At 44.3% G+C, this 15769-nt stretch overlaps 1 protein-coding gene across 1 annotated transcript in view; it reads left to right on the top strand.

Annotated features, from left to right (window-relative positions):
- The window catches only part of LOC130868466 (doublesex- and mab-3-related transcription factor C1-like), a 177998-nt gene that overhangs the window by 38668 nt on the left and 123561 nt on the right, over positions 1-15769 (top strand). The window lies entirely within an intron of this gene.

Genomic DNA, 15769 nt, shown 5'->3' with positions numbered 1-15769 from the left:
TAGCATAGTCCTTTGCAACATCATATAAAATCCACTTTTAAAAACAAAAATAAAACCAATATCGAATAGGGTAAATTTTTAAAAATGTAATGGGGCAAGTAGGACAATTTAACTACAAACAGTCCGGCAGCCTGCCTAATACATACATTTAACGACTTTTCTTGGTGAGATAATGTTATTGTGCTCCTCTGGAAACACAATACAGTTCTTTGAAGAAGTATGCGAAAGTAATTCATGGGAAGGTTTGAAAGGCTGAAATGGCAAGGTGAAGCCTCAGTCCCTACAAAAACCTGGTGGAACAAGCTATATGAGTGTGTGGTTTAGATAAAAGAGTGTTCAGTGTATCGGTCTCCAGCTAGGGCTTCTCAAGCTAAAGAAGGAGAGGGAAATGGATCATCCCCCCCCCTTTTTTTTTTGATTTTCGATACAGGGTTTTTCTGTAGCTTTTGGTTCCTGTCCTGGAACTAGCTCTTGTAGATCAGGCTGGCCTCGAACTCCCAGAGATCCGCCTGCCTCTGCCTCCCGAGTGCTGGAATTAAAGGCGTGCGCCACCACCGCCTGAATCATTCCCCCAATTGTAGAGCTGCACGTGAACATTTTTAATGAAATTCACTTGAAGATCATCTGGAAAATAGGGAGAGCAGAAGGCATACATGAAAGGAGATTTGCATTGAGATATTAAGGGTGTCAGTGAAGAAGGGGAACTGCTGTCTTCTTCCTGTATGATCCTCAAAGGTTGTCCCCACCCCAGAACACCACCACCATCAGCAGGAAGAACAGAAAAAAATTGTTCAAGTTCAAACCCCGCTTTCCTTACGTGGTGCTCTAATCTGCCCCTACAAATATGGTGCTCTACACAGTGTGTTCAAGAACCATTGTGAACACACCATGGGGCTCCTGCCTATAATCCCAGCACTCAGTCTGAGGTGAGTGAGAGGACAGCCTGGGCTACACAGGAAGTAAAAGGCCATCCTGAGCTACATAACAAGATCATTTTTTCAATGGAATTTTTAGGAGCTGGAGAGATGGGTGGGCAGTTCTAGAGACCCAGGTTTGATTCCCAGCACCCATATTGGAAGCTCACAACCATCTACAACAAAATTTGATCCCAGAGGGTCCACAAGGTCTTCCAGCTTCTGAGAGCACTGTACCCATGTGGTGCACAGACATGAATGCATGCAAGTCATACACATAGAATAAGACAGCAAATCCTTAAATAAATTTTAAAACAGAGCAAAATACAAAAAACTAAGAAGCAACAAACATCATGAAGTTAGGTAATATTCCAGGGACGAAGCTTCTGGTTCTAAATAGGGCCTGAGTACAAATTATTCCTATTTACCTGAAATTAACCAAAACACGGTTTGAATGTGGGTTATGTGTGTGTGGCTGCACACTCCCCTGTTTATGTGTGCGTGTTGTGCACCAGAGGTTGACTTTGGGTGTCTTGCTCAATCCCTCTTCACCTTCTTTCTTGAGACATTGTATTTCACTGAACCTGGATCTCACCAATTTGCATGAACTGGTAAGCAAGTCCCAGGGTTCCTCTTGTCTCTGGCTCTCCAATGTAGGGACTGCAAGATCCTTCCTCCACAGCTGCCATTTTTATATGTGTTCTGGGGTTCAAACTCGGGTCCTCATGGTTGCTATGTACAGAATGAGCTATAGCTCGAGCCCACACATGTTGACAAATTTCGGTTGTTTTTTCGAGACAGGGTTTCTCTGTGCAGCCTTGGCTGTCCTAGAATTCACTGTGTAGGCCACCTTGGCCATAAACTCAGAGAGATCTGCCAAGCACTGCCTCTCTAGTGCTGGGATTAAAGACATGTGGTATGACAGACACCCAGTTTTAGCCCCCACTTACTGGACTTTGAAAAGTTGAACAAGAGCTTTGCAACAGGTATGCTGAAAGTGCTGACACCTCTCATTTTCTGTTTAAAAGGAGGAAACCCGGGTAAAGACCACTAGGGAGGGCAAGTCTCGTTTCTCTCCCCAGAGATGCTGGGTGCTAACATGAATCACTAGAAGTCAATGTGGGTCACAGAGCAACCATAAGGTCTGGAAAGTCAGTGTGAGGGGAGTGAATCTGAAAGCTCATTGGTCCAGAACCATCATGGCCTGGGGAGAGAAAAAGGAGGGATGGCAGCTCATTGTTTGGAAACTGAGTTGCTTGAGGAAGGACATGCATCTTCCTCAGAACCGAGCTCCTTGCTTCTGATCCACTGGACACTGAGGTACCCACAGGGTGGCATCAAAAATAAGATCTGCCCATTCCTTGTCCTGTTCTCCTCCCTACTCCATCTCTGGGAACCCAGGTTCTTTAGCTCTTTGCCTCCTTACACAACTAAAGGGGAAAGGCTGAAGAGGTGACATCACCTACCCTGCCCACTCATGAGCACAGGTTGCAAGGGTTCCCAGCTTCGGGACCCTGACGGAGGCTCCTGCTCCTTTTGATGCAGGTTGGGCAGAAATGGATGGTTGGGTTTCCTTAAGGGAACATGTACTCTTGGAACTACTGGAGGATCCAGACAGACATAGGGAGAATTTTCCAAGGAGGAAAAGAAATGTGTGCCCATGTGCCACTGTGAAATGTGGAGAAGCATCTAGAAGTCTGGCCAGAAGCTATGGTGTCGCAGTCTTCTTGACCAGCAAGAAGGACGCACGACACACTGGAGCTCTTCTTGCTCAGCAGTTTATTCAGGACCCTTTTACAATTATCTCTCTCTCTCCCTTTCTCTCATTCACTCGCTCTCACTCTCTCCCTCTCACTCTCTCTCTTCCTCTCTTTTCCTCTGTCCCAGGGCAAACCTCTCCCAGCCCTTAAGTAGGCATGGGCTACCAATCCTGAATTGCCAGGTGGGCACTGCCCATAGGTCCACGCATATGCAAGCAGCTGACAATCATTGCGTGATCACAGCATAAGTCAGGCCTAGTTGATATTAGGAGCTGATTATCACAGAGAGCACTCGCTTTCGGGATCGCGGAGGGCGGAAGCCAGCACCATCAGGTGCGGCTCCACGCAGCTCTCTACACTATGGCAGAAGGCATGGGTTTTCTGGACCGCAGAGGGAGCATGCCATCCTGACATAAACAGCCTGGTGAGGAACTATCTCCTGGATTGAACATGGTATAACATTTGGCCCTGCGTCAAAAAAATTAAAAAAGATTTGTTTCAGTTGCAGAGGAATGTAGGGGGAAAGGAGGATGGAGGAGTTTAAATGGGAGATTTCCAAGATTCTAGAGGACAATGATATTTATTATTGTTATTATTATTATTGTCTTTACTTGGTTATTATTGGAGACAAGTTGTTTTGGTGTTATTAGTTGTCATCAGACTCACCATTTTCCTGCCTCAGCTTCCTGTGTAGTGGGATTTCAGGCAGGAGTCAGCCAAGTTGGCTTGGGAAGAACATGATTTCATGAGGAGCAAGTGTTCAGTCACTTCCAAGGGGATCAAAGGAATTATTAAGATTAAAGTGGGGCTTGAGGATGAACCATAATCCAGGGAGAAGGGAATATATGGTATCCCTTGAGCTAATGACTAAGTCCATTCACTTCCGTGTTGGTGGTCAGAAGTCAAGTTAAATCAGGACTTTAGGGAGACAAATAAACCAGGGATGCCAGTTGTCTTTGGCAGGGCACAGGACGAAGTAACAGAACAGAGAGTTGTGATTGTGGATGAAGATGTAGGAGCACCTGCCTGTGCCTCAAAGTGTGTGTGTGTGTCTCTGTGTGATGTGTGTCTGTGTGTGAGTGTCTCTGTGTGTATGCATGTGTGTGTGCATGTGTGTGCTCATGTGTGTGTATACATGTGTGAATGGGTGCATGTGTCTGTTTTGTGTGAATGTGTGTGTCTGTATATGTGTGTGTTTCTTTGCATGTGTATGTCTATGTGTGTTCATGTGTGTGTGTTGTGTGTATGTGTGTATCTCTGTGTGTGCATGTGTGTATTTGTGTGTTCATGTGTGTGTGCATGTGTGTCCATGTGTGTATATGCATGTGTGTGCATGTTTGTACATGTGTGTGCATGTGTGTATTCATTTGTGTCTCTCTCTGTGTGTGCATCCGTGTGTCTGTGTATGTGTCTCTGCGTGTGTGCATGTGTGTGTATTTGTGTGTGTCTCTTTGTATGTGACTGTGTTATGAGCCATGAGTTGTGATGAGCAGGGAATGTCATGATTTGGCTTCCATGGTGCTTGAGCGAACAGGTTGTTAGGAGAAGGTGAAGTGTGAGAGAGACCTGTATGATGGAGAGTCTGAGTGACCAGGTAAAATGAAGGGTAAGTCAAAGACCATTGTAAAAAGAAGGGAGGGAAAATTGGTCCCAGTCATGAGCAGGATGGAGGACAGGAAGAATCTAGGCACCAGAGACAGAATTATCTGGTGGCAGTATAAGTGCACTGGTGGGTAGGAATTCTGGCAGCCATTTTGGTGACCTGCCCTAACTGTAGAGCCATGGAACATGGAACTTGACTAATGTTCTGTTTCCTACTGGACTCCTGAGTAACTGAGATCACCAAAGAGGGGGTAAAACTTGGTCCCAGAGGACGTGTAGTTTGCTCTGACCGTGCCTTGCCATAGGATCAGAAGAAACTGGGAGTGTAACAGGTTTGTGCCTCTTCCAGCTGTGTAAGTACACTGTCTCAGGAGTGTACTACCTCTAGGGAGAGGTCAGGCCTCCACCTGTATGTGTGACTAACTTGACTCCTTCAATCCCCTACTTCAGGGACTCTAGTGGGGTCTTGTCTGCCGTGAGTTCTGTGAAGAACATAGAATACATAGAGAAAGTGGAATCTCACTTGAGGCTATGGCTACTAACGGCAACTCTCACGTGAATGTTAAGCAGGGTCTCGCCAAACCAGGAACCATGGGTGAGTGTCTCTGACCATGGAGGGGTTCTCAGGTGGCAGCAGTAATCCTAAATGCTTCTGTCACCAGCCATGGCACAGAATTGTCACTCGACCTTGTACAAACCCTCCCTCCCCAGACCTAACCTGTTCAGGTATACTATCTGTGCCAAGTATCACGTTTTTACAGAAAGGAGAGACATTGTGGGTGGGATATTAAAAGGACTGATGGTGAGCCAAGTCCTCAGATTGGGGAGGGGGTGGAGTTAGGTACTTTCAAGGAAATATGGTGGGAAGGGAGGCTCAGTCAAGCTCTGCATGGTCTTTTCCAGATGGGCAGCAGGGCAATGTTCAGCAGCCTGAAGCCCTGCCTCACACAGTTGTGCAGCAGGTAAGGAAAGTAATTTGCTCAGGGGAAAGGCTCCATGCCAGCAGTAACTGTCCAGACAAATTCCAGTGTGTCCTAAACTCTGAGGTCCAGCACCAATCCTCGGCATATTGCGACCTTGGGAAAATAACTTCTCTTTGGGTCTCAGTGTCCTCCAGAAGAGGAATAACCAAAAAGGTGAGTCTGTGTGGCTGGTCACCAAGGTCTTGAGAACCCTGCCATTCTCCATGGTCATCGCCAAAGTCTTGAGAGCCCTGCCATTGTCCATGGCTGTCACCATTTTTATACATTTCTGTCCCTTGAGTCTTGGTATTCAGACCTGATCTTCAACATGGATGTCTTTCTTTGCAGGACATCTCCCAGGTGCCTCTGTTGCTACACTGGCCCACAGTAATTGTACCTCTGAACTATGTTCCAGCGAATTTGAATCCTCATATGACCATTACTTTCTCATGGAATCCCAGCCAGCCGGTGACTATACCTTGTGTGTGAGTACAACAGAGACCGTGGAGGCTGCTGTGGCTAATGGTACTGCCTCGAAACTCGAGATTGGTGCTGCAGGGGTAGGAGCAGCAAGAAGGGGGAACAAGGGAGGAAGGAAGACATGAAACAAGAGGAGAAGAAAGAAAGAAAGAAAGAAAGAAAGAAAGAAAGAAAGAAAGAAAGAAGAAAGAAAGGAGGGAGGGAGGAAGGAAGGGAGGGAGGGAGTAGGGAACGAAAGAAGGGAAGGAATTACAGGAAGAGAGGAAAGAAAGAAGGAAGGAAAGAGGGAAGCAAGGAAGGAAGGAAGAAAGGAAGGAAGGAAGGAAGGAAGGAAGGAAGGAAGGAAGGAAGGAAGGAAGGAAGGAAGGAAGAAGTTAGGGACAAAAAGATCTAGGGGAATGACAGAGCTACATTTCAGCCTAACTTGAAGGACAGGATCTTCCCAGTTTTAGTATTTGCTCAACAACATGCTAGGGAAAGTATCCTTCTAAGTCACTCACTCCCTGTGGGCATGCTTGGAAAATATTCTACACAGGAGCATTAAAGAGGACAAGTATATTGCATACAGCAGGCAGTGGACTACAAAATGGTGATACTATCCATTCACATGGAAATGAATGGACACGGGGGAAGGTTCTGCTGAAATCTGGAGGCATAGTCGAAAGGGCCAGAGAGACCTAGGGAAATGTTTCTGGCCCGCAGGGAATGTGTCTGCTAAATGACCTTGGCTTATCCTTCTTGACCGGTGGGGAATGGGCAAAGTGGAAGAAAGACCTAGTCTCTGCAGAGGACCATAGTCTCATCTTTCCTGGTGCTGTGCAGATCAGAACAGCTGTTGGTCATCTTCAGTGTACCCGGGAAGGAGAGGGTTCACAAAAAGTAGTGTCTCTAGGAGGATCTAAGGAAGGAGGTTGGAGGGAAAACAGGTCAAGTAGGGGCAGGGTCCATTCGAGGCCCAGCGGACAGGTGTCATTTGTCCTAGTGTCCACAGTCATTCACAATCCATCAGCCTCATCTCACAGAGCCCCCGGGCCTCCATGTGTGTTCATGGTAGTTGTCATCCAGACTGTCTAACCTCCTGGCTTCTCTTCTGCATGTTCTCAGGACCTCTAACATGGTCTTGGACCCCTGTATCTGCAGTATCCCGCTTGTAGTGCCATCACACGACATGGTAAATGAGTGGGGTTGAGGTCCTTGGAAGGGATGGGCTTTGTGGATGAGAGGAGGAGAAGCTCATAGAGATGGGTGTTTGCTGAAAAGGAATGGAGGCTGGAGGGCCCACTGTGGTCAGAGAGGTGTCTTGTCAGAATTCACTCTCTCGTATCTCTTGCATTACATCTGTGTCCAGGGCCCTGACAATGCCGACCAGACCAATGATGTCATCTCCACCCAGACCAATGATGTCGCCAACCAGCAGGGTCTTGAAGTCAACACCCAACTGCCAGGTATTTCCAACCACGGTGCACTCCCTGCTGAGGGGGATATGCAGAAGGCACTGGATTCTGCAGAGGCACTCCTGATTCTTCATAACTCCCCTCAGGCCTAGCAGGAGACTTCCAGCATTCCAGGTAGCTGGTTCCTTGAACGAGGAACAGAGGGTGGACAGGGTGCAGAAAATGGAGGGCTGCTGATGAGATGCTGGTAGCTAGAGTGGGTTAATTCATCAACTTGGAGGCCAGTTCCTTGAGCTCTTCAGTCCGATTAAGAACTGGTACCCAGGGTCTGCTCAGTACATCTTTGCTTACAAGTGTTTTGCTCAACAGCAGAGGGCCAGTATCCTGATGTCTAGAAAAGTAGGAGGCCTTCAAGGCGGCAAGTTCTTTCTCGAGGGCAGGCTGCAAGCAAAGTGGAAGGAATAGGGCCTGGTGGATTGAATCCCAGCCCACACTAGTGTCCCAGTCTGCAACAGCCTGAGAAGGCCTGGGAAGATAAGCACAGGGGATAAGGGCCTGGAATGGAGGGAGATGGTCCTGTGGACTCTGGACACGTTCCATGTAGACATGGATCGAGGATGCCTTCTGAAGCTGACTTTAGCCAGCACATCTCAAGTCCATCAAGGAAGGAATTTGTGAGTTCAGGGGAGAATTTCACAGTCAGCGAGCCTGGAAAGAAGGCTTCCTAGTAAAATTGGTCAACGAGGAGCACTGTGTGAGTGGGAAGCTGCTCTGGGTGGATGGCGCGAATCAGGGATGTGCAATGAAGCTGGAGAGCTTGATTCTCAAAGAGGTCTACCTGTGTTCATTATGTAAGCTGTGCCAGAAACTCTGGGGCCAGGGCTGAAAGATGCAGGCTTCTTGTCACAGCAAGGATCTTATTCAGAGATCTTGGCCTTGACCAGAAGGGACCTACAGCTGGGAGTGATGGTGGCACGAGTACTGGAGAGAAGGAATTCAGGTAGGGACAGTTGTGTTCATTGGTCCCTGGGAAAATCTAAGACCGTTTGTTTGGTACACAGCGTGATGACAGGAGATGACAGCATGATCTGACTTTGCTTGTGAATGTCTTTCTGCAGGTCCTGATGGGGAGTGAAGACTACAGCTGTCCTGCCTCCCGATGTCACCACCTCAGCCTACACACTCTGCTTCACCCAGTGACACCGGAACATCTTGATAGCACCCAACTCTCGCCCTAAGTGAGATTCAAAGCTGGGCTGCCACAGACTTCCTGTCATTGACTGAAAATACAACATAGTTCCTGTCCAAACTCATTATTTATCTTAGCCTTTAAGCATTTTGTGGGCTTTCAAACTACTATCTTGAGGTAGGAAAGTGATTTATCTGTGGTTGTAGGCTCTGGATCTGGCATCTTTTTGTTTTTAAGTTGATTGTTTTATTTGAAGCACCTGAATTTTGCAGTGTGTCATAAAATCTGCACTGTGCTGGGCATTATCAACTCTCTGTTCACAAGATTCAGAGTCCTTAACTTGGCAGCCCCTTTTGTGTCTTCATTGTTTGCATATGTGAATAATTCTAATGTAGACATGTCTTTGGATATGTCAAGGTTCTTCAACTGGGTTGAGTAACCTGTGTGTGAACATGAATAAAGTTTCATTGTTGTAAAGCACTGGGAAGTACAGACTGACTCTTTAAAAAACATACACCAGATATTTGGGATCACTGCCTTCTTTGCTAAGCTAGCTGAGAGTTTATTACTTGTTTTATTAAGACACCAAGATCACCAGGCATTGGGTAGAAGGCTTTGTAAAAGGTGCCGCCCCCTTATTGACTAAGCAGCTTGGGCCTGTAGTACAACCTCTGAACAGGCCTATTTCCTGTCCCATGGCATATCAGTCTTTACCATCTTGGTGGAGTGAATTGGGATTTGGGCCGAAAACACATTGTTCCACCTCATAGTGCGTAGTTTACTAGTAATGCATTATTAAAGCCGTTCATGCCATATTGTAGAGAGAGACTGCTCTTTCCTTTCTTGGCTGCCCGCATCTAAATAATCACACAGAAACTATATTAACGACAATATTGTTGACCAATAGCTTAGGCATATTTTTAGCTAAATCTTACATTTCAAATTATTCGATTTCTATTAATCTGTGAATCATCAGGAAGCTGTGGCCTACTGGTAAGGCTCTGGCTGGTGTCTGGTTGGCATCCTTCTTTTTTGGCAGCTACATGGCATCTCTTTTACTCTGCCTACTTTCTCTGCATTTCTCTGTGAGGACTTTCCACCTGTCTTGACTCTACTAAGCCATTGGCCGGCACAGCTTCTTAAATAACCAATGGTATATTATAGCATACAGAGGGGAACCCAATATTATCATATATCAGGTTTGTTGCAATCGTTCCAACCCCATCCTCCCTTGGCTCCCAGGATCTAGTCCCCTGGGACACTAATCATGTAATGTGAATAATCACATTTTAGGAATTAAGCTGCATATATTGCTGTGCTTTCAACTTTCACCCTTATTATGGTTTTAGAAGTCCCTGATCCACAGCACCCAACTTAAAAGTATTTCAGCTTTGAAGTGAAAATAATACACATATTGAGCATGATTGAAAAGCAATTTGTCACTCTGGTTTTAAATTTATATCTTTACACTCAATACAACCCAGCAGTATATTTCTTTGTCATTTTTAACAGGAAACATATATTTTGTGTATAAAGGGAGTCAAAACAAAAAATTTCATGTTCAAGGAAACTATTGTAAATAGCTAACTTTTACACATATCTTGCACTAAAATCTTTATGTCTAAATTTGGTTTGAGTTGAAGGATATGTACAACAAGATTGTTTCCTGCTGAAATGTAGAACCTGCATCATGGTCCAGGAGCAGAAGGAGGGAGAACATGAGCAAGGAAATCAGGACCACGAGGGATGCACCCACCCACTGTGACAGTGGAACTGATTTATTGTGAGCCCACCAAGGCCAGCTGGTCTGGGACTGAATAAGCATGGGTTGAAACTGGACTCTCTGAGCATGGCGGACAATGAAGGCTGATGAGAAGCCAAGGACAATGGCACTAGGTTTCGATCCTAATACATGAACTGGCTTTGTGGGTGCTTAGCCTGTTTAGACTCTCACCTTCCTGGACATAGATAGAAGACCTTCGTCTTCCCGCAGGGCAGAGAATTTGGACTGCTGTCCAGTATCGAGAGGGAGGGGGAATGGTGTGGGTGGAGGAGAAGAGGAGTGGGAATAGGGGGAGGGGACTGGGGGGAGGGGGCAATATTTGGGAAGAGGGGAGGGAAATGGGAAACGGGGAACAGGTGGAAATTTTAATTAAAAAATAATAAAAAAGAGTAAAAAAAAGAAATGGAGGGAAACAAAAAAAAAGAACTAAAAGAAAAGAAAACAATATTTAAGGCATGATGTGGAAATGCAGTGTAGACTCGACTGCAAGAGCTTTTCTCAATCATGGCCAGAAATGTCTCAAATCTGCAGAATTCTCTGTTAGCCAGTAATATTGTAAGTCTAGGTAAAGAGAAAGCATCTCTGGCAACAGCATTTCTGCATTTGAAGAGGTTGACTCTTGTCCATTGCTGCTTCCTGAGACCCTTTCTGCACATGTTCAGTGGCTTTTTGAGAGGAATGCATTATATAGGTGGGTCTTCTGTCTATGTGTTACTTTCATTGGTCAAATAAAGAGACTGCCTTTTCCTTTGATAGGACAGCAGCTTAGATAGGTGGAGTAGACAGAACCGAATGCTGGATAGAAGGCAGTGAATCAGAAGCCATAGCTCTCCTCTCCGAGATGGATGCAGGTTAGAATCTTCCTGGTAAGCTACCACCTCGTAGTGCTACACACATTAATAGAAATGGTTTAATCAAGATGTGATAGTTAGCCAGTAAGAGGCTAGAGCTAATGGGCCAAGCAGTGTTTAAATGAATACAGTTTCCATGTAATTATTTTGGGTAAAGCTAGCCTGTGGCCAGGAGCCAGGTGGCAGGAAGCAACCCGCAACTCCCTCTACAATGCATTAACACATGAAGGCCTCTTGGTCAAAACATCTTGTGTAAATAAATCAAGGCAACTCCCATCCTGGTAAGATTTGATAAATTTTCTGGTCTTTTTCTTTATATATTTGATTGTTTATTCATTCATTTATTTAATCTTATCTCATATATGACCCTGACTGCCTTTTTTCCTCCCTTCTCTTCTCCCAGTCATTCCCCCCCCCACTCCTCTCCACCAGATCTACTCTTCCTCTGTTCCCTTTCAGAAACAAGCAGGTCTCCCAGGGATATCAACCAAATATGGCATATCATATGACTACAGACATACCCTCCTATTAAGACTGGGCAGGAGACAGCCCAGGAGGAGGAAAAGGGTCCCAGGAGCAGGCCAGAGAGTCAGAGACAGGGCCACCCCACTGTTAGGAGTCCCACAAGAACACCACGCTACATAGACATAACATTTATGCAGAGGACCTAAGTCAGACTCATACAGGCTCCCAGATTGTCACATCTGTCTCTATGAACCCCTTTGAATCCTAATGAGTTGATTCTGTGGGTTCTATTCCTGTGGTTCCGGCAATCCACTCTGGCTCCTCCCCTTTTCTGAGGAGGCATTCCCCGAGTTCCACCTACGGTTTGCCTGTGAGCCTCTGCTTTAGTTAGGGTTTCCATTACTGAGAAGAGTCACCACAACCACAGAAACTACTATGAAGGAAAGCATTTAATTGTGGTGGCTCGCTTACAATCCAGAGGTTCAATGCATTATCATCATGGTGGGACAAAGTGACATGCAGGAGAACATGGTGCTTGAGAGGTAGTTGTAAGTTCTATATCTTGTGCAGGCTATAGAAATTGGTCTGATACACTGGGTGTTGTTTGAGCCTATGTGAGACCTGAAAGCCCACCTCCAAAATGATGCACTTCCTCCAACAAGGCCAAACCTACCCCCAAAAGCCCACACCTAAGAGAGTCGTTACCTTTGTGGGTCATTTTCTTTCACACCACCACATTCCACACCCTGGTTCTCAAAATCTTGTGCCATATCATTATGAAAAAATGCATTCAGCCAAAATTCAAAAGGCTCCATAGTCTGTCACTATTTCAACATGTTTAAAAGTCCAAAGTCTCTTCTGAGACTCAATCTTACAACCCTAATCCCCCTGTTAAATCAAAATCAAAAAGCATATCACATGCTTCTAACATACAGTGGCACAGCATTTACATTATCATCCTAAAATATATGATGGGGAACTTCAGCCATAATTATTGTTTTCCTTAGTTATGATAAAAGATAAAATAGATATAAATATTGTAACTGTAATTCTTGCTTGATAACTGTTTTGTCATATGTAATTTTACTATGTTAAAGTTAAACCCTTTCTTTTTTGTTTAAACCAAAGAAGGGGAAATGATGTAGTTGGTTCTTCTATCTATCTGTTGCTTACGTTGGTTAATTAATACAGAAACTGCTTGGCCTGATAGGTCAGAACATAGGTGGGTGGAGTAGACAGAACAGAATGCTGGGAAGAAGGCAATGAGGCAGACGCGATAGCTCTCCTCTTCAAGATGCATGCAGGTTAAAATTCTTCCTGGTAAGCCACCACCTCGTGGTGCGACACAGATTAATAGAAATGGGTTAATCAAGATGTGAGAGTTAGCCAGTAAGAGGCTAGAGCTAATGGGCCAAGCAGTGTTTAAAAGAATACAATTTGTGTGTTGTTATTTCGGGGCATAAGCTAGCTGGTGGCCAGGAGCTGGGAGGCGGGAAAATCCCACAGTTCCTACTACAAATATAGGGGAAGGGAGCATAGTGAGGAAATACTGGAGGAAAATAAGACTGAAAACCAGCTGAGAACACTCCAAACTCTGCATCTTCATGTCTGATGTCACAGTGCTCTTCAGATTTCCGACTCCTTCCTGCTTTGCTGACTGCAATACACTTCTCTCTCTTGTGTGGGTACCACTCCCTGTTAGCAACTTTCCTTAACAAGTATTCCATGGCTCTGACACCCCCAACGTATTGGGGTCTCCATAGCAATCCAGGCTTCGCTTTCCCAGCTTCACACAATGGTTTCTCTGGGCCTCCAGGTTCAGAGACACTTCTGACATGTCCTTGCCTTAGCGGCTTTCCTTAGTCCTGGAGGAACTATTTTCTATCCCTAAAGACAGAACTAAGTGGTTGAAACTTCGCTGTTCTGCTGCTTGCTGGGGCTGAAACATATACCCTTCAATTAATTTCATCTTCACCAACTTTCTGTTTCTGATGAGTTCATTCACTGCCTAAGCTTGGCTGTCCTGGAACTTCCTCTGTAGACCAGGCTGACCTTGAATCAGAGATCTGCCAGCTTCTGCCTTTGGAGTTCTGGGATTAATGTCTTTCATCAACACATCAGGCTCTAAGCTTTTCTTTAATTGCTTTTTCCAAGTTAGAAATTTTTATGTGGGGATCTTGGCCCTGAAGTCACCATTCCGTTTATTCTGTTTCGTAATCTGTTTATCTCCTTGAACATAGCATTTAGGTCTATTCCATTTCCTGCTTCTCCATTTCTTCTCAAATTTTGCATTTTTCAATTTACCTGGCTCTTCTTTCTCCTTTTTGTTATAGATATTTATCATATATAACACAAATAATAAAAACACAGAAGCAGATATTGGGGTTCAACCTGAAGATCAGAAAAGCAAAGCACACAAACCTCTAGAGAGTTCTTACCTCTATGAAATCTTCAGACTGAAGGAGAGCGAGTTCCTGTCTCATCCTGCCTTCTATTCCTCTTCAGTGCTGAGATTAAAGCCAAACCTCCCCACTGTTGGCCTCTGTGACTAACAAGTGTGGCTGCTGGGATTAAAGGTGTGTGCCACCACTGCCTGAACTGTATGAATTTAGTTTTCCCTGTAACAGCTTTCCTAACGCCTGCAGTTTCTCTATTGCTAAAGACCATTGCTTAACCCGTACTTATTTGTCTGTCTACCATTTTAAATGTAGGGCTGTTGGTGCTTTTAGGAGAGCAGCAACTGTTTTTCCCTGTTCTTTTACTACCTAAATGGTCAGTGACTGTTCTTTATAAGATCTTGCAATATATTTTCATAAACAGATGATAATTTATGGTTTGTTTCTAAGATTGGAGTAATGTTAATCTGAGTATTCCATTGCGGTAACATATCACGTCCCTACAAATTATATGTTATAAACATTTGGTTTCAATATTCCTCTCTCTTCTTCTGACTCTACAGAGTCAACACATCTTGTTCTCTGCCTTTTCTGAGTTGAAGTTTTGATCCCTAAAAACTGAATGTTTACATACTGAGGAGGCCATTTTGCATCCAAAATTCCAATAAAATTATTGTTACATGCGCACCTGAGTCTACCAGAAGTTCAATGACAACGTAATTGTGTTTGTATTTTTAGTTCAGGTCTTCATTCATTCATAGAAGTTTCCCAAAGTACTCCCTTTATGGTTTCTCTTGATTTTTTTTCTCTTCTATAGCTGTTCAACTATGTAGGGCAGTGTGGTTTCTTATCCTAAACATTAGGTTCTTTATTTACCCTGTGAAAGATTTTCTTCTATAATGGCAGGAAATGACTGAACTGGATTTGGAATAGGGTCCCATGAGAGGCCTCTCACAGATTTTCCCAATGGCAATGGTTTACCTTGAATGTTCTTCAATGATATACAGCCACTAGTCCAATGCCTGCATTCACAAAACTTTCCACATAATCCAGAAGGGAGGGACATTCTGAATGGATTGTTCTTAGAAAAAATTTTTTTGTAGGAATGTCCTGTCCACAATCCCTTTTAAGCTGACCTTGTGTGTCATAATGATCATACTTGATGTTTGGATTTTTCTTCAAAACTCTGGAAATTAGCTCTTAGCATCATATATGTATCATCATGTTCATGGGACTCTATGTTAATTGTGCCTCGAATCCATTTCTCCAAATGGGCTGACCTTGCCTTTAATGGACTAATTATCCTTTTTCATAGAGAATTGGCATCTTCAAAAGCCAGAGTTTGATTTGTTAGTTGTCTATTTCCAAATTTGGTATCCTTCTATTTACTGCTGAAATCAAACTTTGTAAGTAATACGTAAAGGATTCATTTGGGCACTGTATGACTTAGTAACTGACCCAATTGTTTTTCTTAATTCTTCACTTCTGTCCCAGGCATTCAGAACTGCTGTGTGGTATAAATCCAGGGTGTGTTTATCATATATGCTTTCTCTGTTAGTATAATCTCCCTCCCCAAGAATTTAATCCCTACGTCTAGCTCTACTTCATTGTTCAATAACCTTAGCCTCTTCTCTGAATCAGGTACTCCAATGCAATTGTGGACTAGGCTCTAAAATAGCTTTAACCAACCTATTCTATCCAGCCTTTAGGGATAATTCTATTACAAACTGACCACGAGATTAACATTTGCTTCACAGAAGGCAAATGCATGCCATATGAGACGATTGCTTCCTTCAATCTCCTTTAATCTAACATTGGAACAGGAGTGCAATTAACTGTAACAGAGCCTCTGCCATTTGACAACTCTTGTAAGGTCATTGGATATATTAAGTTTGGTTGTTGGAAAATCTTACACTGTTCCTCTCTATTCTTATAATGCAACACTGAAATCGGTTCTCCATTAAATTCCCCTG

This window comes from Chionomys nivalis, chromosome X (assembly GCF_950005125.1).
Source record: "Chionomys nivalis chromosome X, mChiNiv1.1, whole genome shotgun sequence".
Taxonomy (NCBI): domain Eukaryota; kingdom Metazoa; phylum Chordata; class Mammalia; order Rodentia; family Cricetidae; genus Chionomys; species Chionomys nivalis.
This window is presented reverse-complemented; position numbering and strand designations above follow the sequence as displayed.